Below are 5920 nucleotides of genomic sequence, written 5' to 3' on the forward strand. Positions count from 1 at the left end.
AAAAGGCGTGCATTCAGTTGATTATAATGCAGTCTCTTTCCAGTCATCCTTATAGCTTGCATATTGTTTCGTTCGGAATTCTCGTTCAGGAAATATGGATAAATAAGCCCTGTACAATCCAATACTGTGAAAAAGAAATGGTTCAAACTGTCAGGATGGCAAAAATGTAGTCAGATCAACTATCTGTCCAATGCATAAACTCTGATTGCAATCCTCGCTAATTTACTTGTACAATATGGAAAACTCGAACGAAACGTGTGCTGAATTATCCAATGCCTCACTACTAATTGTGACTTCCATTGAAACTTCAATTGAAGTGTACTCAGTATAGAGCAGATATGGACGAGGATAAGTTAGAAGACACCTTGTACTTGCATCCCCCATTGAGAGTGGGGACTTTAGGAGACTTCTTTTCCCGGATCTAATTCGTGGATATTTTTGGGCTTTGATCCGTTATTTTTCATGAAAGCTCATACCAATATAAAGTATGTGCATTTTCAATAATATCATCACAAAAAGGTGTTCTCAGTTTTCACATGACATATTTGAGCATATGTTTTATTCAAAATTCAATAAAGATCCGAAGAGTTGAAATATCGCACGTGGAATGTCCCACCTCCCAGTTAAGCCACATATTTTTCTGAGATAGCCATGAATTTCCTTTATTATAGTGTTTATACAAGCTTTGAATGAAACAGAAATAAATTTGAGTTGATGTAGTTTTCGATGGTCACCTGTCTACCCATAGTGCAACGTTTCGAAATACCAATTCCACCTTGAAAATAGTCATAGTTTTCCCATAAGGCAAATATTTTGCAAATTTTCTCGGACTACAAATATTTTATTTGACATGTAGGATGTATTATTAAACTTGTTTCCGCGAGTCTCTTGTACACTAAAATGCAAAGAAAATAATAGGGTAACAGACAAAAAATAGTTTTGTTTTCTCAAACCTTCACAATTACATCGCACACATGAAATTAGCTTGAATATTAATAAAGATTAGCAGAGAATCTTATCACACAACTTAGAAATGGATAGAGAAATAGCAAGATAGATGTGAGTCGTGACAGTTGTTACCAACATGAAGAAAGAGAGAGAGCGAGTGAAAGAGAGAGTGAGATAGATATGGGGAGGGCTTGTGAGGCCATGCCAGACCTTATTTTTATAGGTATATTATGCGATATATTGATTCCTTACATCCTTATTATAAATAATGTAAGTAGTATTTTTGGCGCCATAACCAATATAATCTAAATTTTGCAAAGAGCTAAATTTTTGCTAGAGTTTTGGGATTCAAAAATACAGTTTCTTTCGGTGATGCCACGGGTATAATTGTATGAGAAGTCTTATCTCACTACTAGGTGAATTACTTGATGATCTGTATAGTTATATACCATCCAATATTTACTTCACGATTGAACGCAACGCCTAATCCAAGGGATAAATACATGAACTCTAGAAAAAAAAATCACTATGAACGCATTATTTTGTTTTTGTAGTGAACTTACATATTGATTTTTGAGAAATAGTTCAATTATTATATAGGTAATTCACAAAATGTTTTCAAAATCGAATTCCTTGAATCACGCAGATGTGTTTTCATGTTCAAAATCGGTTTAGTTTTGCCCCTAAAACACCAGTAAAGCAATACTCTATATGAAACGGTCTCCTTTTTAATTAGTGAAAATTGGTGAGCGAGGAATACAAAATGTTTAATATCTCCGTCGCTCGTGAGCGGATTTTGACAGCTTGATAGAAAGGTATTTTTACAAGGTTTCTAATTATGTGCAGTTTGTTGGATAACGTTGCTTTGTTTGAAAGCTATTTACTAAAAACCTGCAATGTTTTGACAAAATGACCTATATCTCAGAAAGTAAACAACATATCGAAAAACAAAAATAATAGTGTCAAATGGCAACGTTAGGCCTTTCTTTTGAAACTAGTTTCATTAAGATCGGTTCAGCCATTGCTGAGATAATTACATGACATTTTGTACATACATACATACACACATACACACACACACACACACATACAGGCATTGTCTCAATTTGTCGAGCTGAGTCGATTGGTATATGAAACTCGGCCCTCCGGGCCTCGGAAAAAGTTTTCAAAGTTTGAGCGAATCCTATACATTTCTTTTGTAAGAAATGTAAAAAGTTGGGCTTGAATGGGTTAAGACGCTTTGTTATTGATATAATGCACACTGGAGCGTGAGGCCGCTTGTTATCTTTTGCTTTGTAGCTCTGACTCAGGCAGATGTAAGAAGTAAACTGAAATACCAATGTCCACATTAACTCATGAACACCGTATCGATTTGAGCCTATTAAGAATTAAGGATACCATGCGCGGCAATTAAAAGCACAATTTATGTATAATATCATATGACCGAAAGTGTTCTAAATGTTCTATCTGGAAAGACTAAAAATGCAGAGGGGTGTGTTACTACAATACACGGATGGAAATTGATTTTCAGAATAGAATCGCAGAGACAATTTCAAAGAAAATATTTGAAAATGATCGGCCTGGTTTTCGTACAGTGATACATATTACACTTCAAGTGAATATTTAACAAAATAACTTTTTATCGTAATGAAAAAGACGTAGCTTGTTAGCAATTAAATCGAAATCAATTAAAGCATCCAAATTAGGAAATTTCATGCAAGTGTTCTTCTACTAGCTAATTTTGTTTTTATAGCGAAATATATCCATAACCAATCGAGAAAAATGAGTCTCCACAATCTGATATGATAGTAATAAAGTGTTGTTAAAATCATTTTTACGAAAAGCACATATTTTCCATAAAGCATTCATCCCCAAATAGGCCATGGTTCGACGGCAGGTCAATATTCCACAATCGTAAATTCTGGTCTTCACTAAACACAATTGCGCCTATATAGTATCATAACGATAATGACAACAATAATTGAAAGGACCCTATTGTAAAGCGATTTGGATTTTTATCACTTTGTGTCATATAATATTATACATAAACATAAACCCGGTTATGTGTATCTCGTTTAGTCCAATGCTATCCGACAGCCTGAAGGGTTTTCTGTTGAACGCTTCAGCCTACTGTCGAACTGACCATGCGTAGATATTTATATCAAATTTCGCTCGTCCCCGCGGCACGGAATTCGGTAATGAATTCGACGCTTTATAAAGGGGACAATCGCTATATCAGTTAGCTGATACACAAAATACACACATGCCCAATACATGACTCATTTGATAATTTGCCGACAGCTAGAGGGTCATAAAGTTTAGGTTATAAAGAGTGCTAGCTAGTGTGGCCCAAACGACAATGAACGTCCTTCGGTAGGGACGAAGCCGGGGAAAATTACTCAGCAGGGCGTTGACGCCTAGAAAGTAGCAGGGAAAGAAGGAGAAATGAATGAAATTAAATTGTCAAACCGAAAAGTGTCACAACACGATCGTTTGTGGCCGACTGTGTGAAAAGCTCAGCATGATCGGGAGTGGTGTAATTAGGATAGATTAAAATAAAGTGTCTTTGTTTTATAGAAAGAGCAAAAATACAAGAAAGTTGGATTACGGTAATGATGAATGGTTTTTGAATAGGTTTAGACATGAAAACAAATAACTATTTTAATCGCATTGTGTAATCTAAGAAACCGCGAAATATGCAAAACTTTCATCAAGTTGAAATTGTTGGCTTGTAGGCCAACCTAAAACACATACTACACCTCTTGAAAAATTTGATTCACGAACGAAATATTTCTCATTGTTATGGATATATGGCTATCTTTTTAAAAAATACATTATTCGTTAATAAATATCTCAAAAATGCCGTTGAGGGAAGGACGTGTTAGAAAAGTAAATATAGGCGAGCGAATTGAAAATCAGGAGTATTCAATTAGAATATTTCTAAACAAGCTTGGCTAAACAGCAAGTACTGCCCACAGTGTTTCAAAATCACCCAACCTTTGATTGCCAACAGCTACAAAAACAAGAAGTGCAAGACAAACAGACTTAAGAATCACCAAATGGATTAGAAAGTGAAATAAAAATTCAGAACAAAGACATGTGTGCATAATTCGAAACATCATTAAGGAAGACTTGAACCAGTTTCACGGTATGTTTTTCTGTACTGCTGTACAACAAAATTAAGTTATTCTGAACGATAGAGAAGTTTAAGCTTGTCATGAGTTATTTGGTTTGGCAGGCCAACTGCAACAGTGGATGAACCAGCAATAACTTTGTACTAATAGCAACGGTTAACAAGAATATCTAACAGTAAGAGTGTTTACAAAAGCGATTTTATCCTCTACAGTCATAATGCACTCTCGCTGCTCTATTCAGATTTGGCATCTTGTCACAAGTCCTGGGATATTTTGACATTTTATACAGCAAATGATGTCCTTGTTGTATCGAAAGAATGAAATCCACTAGACAGTGATCTTCTTTAAAGCCTGAATGTTCTTGTTTACTTCTTTGTCCCATTTTCTGAAAGATGAAAATCTTTATGGGACTGACTTGCGATCATGGGCAGTATAGGGGTGATTTAGTTCTAAAATCTGCTAGTTTGTAGGTAAAATTGTTGTATCTTTAAAGTCCGTTAAGAAAATTCGGAGCAGTCGAGAAAATCCGGAATAAGGAAAGTCAAGAAAATTCGAGGCCGAGCGTTAAATTTGCAGTAAAGTGCAATTTTATAATTAAAGCTTTATTATATGACATGCGAAATCTTGAACCCAGAACGGTGCAGTAAAGTGTAATTATAACAATAAAGATTGGTGATCTGACGTGAGATGTATTAAGGAGTTACACCACTGTAGAACACGACAAAATTGGCATATATCAGAAATTTTTCTTGGAGTAAAAAAGAGGTAAATCGGGATTTTGTCATATGGGATTTATAACACTAGTTGTGAAGTACAAAAAATAATTTTTTCAACTAGTTCTATCACAAGATGGCGCCTTTTTCCGTAGACGCGTCTTTTTGGAATGGATACACGGCCGGAAACCTATCTCCCGTAATTTTTGGCCTAGAGTTTTAAATTAAATTTTTTGATTCCTTATAACAATAGCAGGAGATGCACGTAGGTTTTTTTTCGAAATCTTGAGTTTTCGCGAAATGACGCTCTTTTAAGTGAAAAAATTCTATACATTTCTTTTGTAAGAAAAGTAAAAGGTATAAAATGTCACAAAAATCACACACAAAATGGTTGATTTAAAAAAAATTAAACAATAAAAAATAAAATCCTACGTACAGGGTTGTTTCAGAAGACGACATAGTAAAACGCGGCAAATCTGCGCGAGATTTTTCGCGGTTCTCAAACCAATTAAATATTCCTATAGATCTTCAAAACTTGCAATGGCTTTTATTTTAAAAATTCTAAGAAACTTCTCATGTATTGTCCACCGTCTTTTATTAATAGGCTAAACATATCGTGTGTAGGTGCTTCAAAATATTCCTAGCTTTCAGAGTTATGTTGAAATATTGCAACCCAAAATATTTTCGACACAATGTTATAATAGCTGTATTAACGAAGGTAATTTGTGTAACTGGCGGGGTTACTCCCAGCACTTATGAGACCCCCTCTACATTTCTCAGGGAGGACTTGCGATTGCGAACTATTGTCAAGAAAACACTTGTTTAACCTTAGAGTAAAACCCACTTTATTCGGGATATCGATGTCCCTTTTTTATTCTTCTGGTTGTGCACTTTTTCCACTCACTTTCTTTGGCTACTCCAAGAGGGTGAATGTTTTGACGTTTCTTTGAAAAATGAGTGAAGCCAACATAAGCTGGCTTCCTGGCTCGGATAGTTGTCAAAAATGACAGCGAACGCGCTTTAAACAACATTCACATTGCTACGAGCCAATGTTGTTAACACGACCTGAAACTTGTCGAATGCAAACAAACTTCATTTTGCTTAACCGGTATTCAGGTGATAAAA

This window comes from Topomyia yanbarensis, chromosome 2, assembly GCF_030247195.1.
Source record: "Topomyia yanbarensis strain Yona2022 chromosome 2, ASM3024719v1, whole genome shotgun sequence".
In the NCBI taxonomy this organism is placed as follows: Eukaryota; Metazoa; Arthropoda; class Insecta; order Diptera; family Culicidae; genus Topomyia; species Topomyia yanbarensis.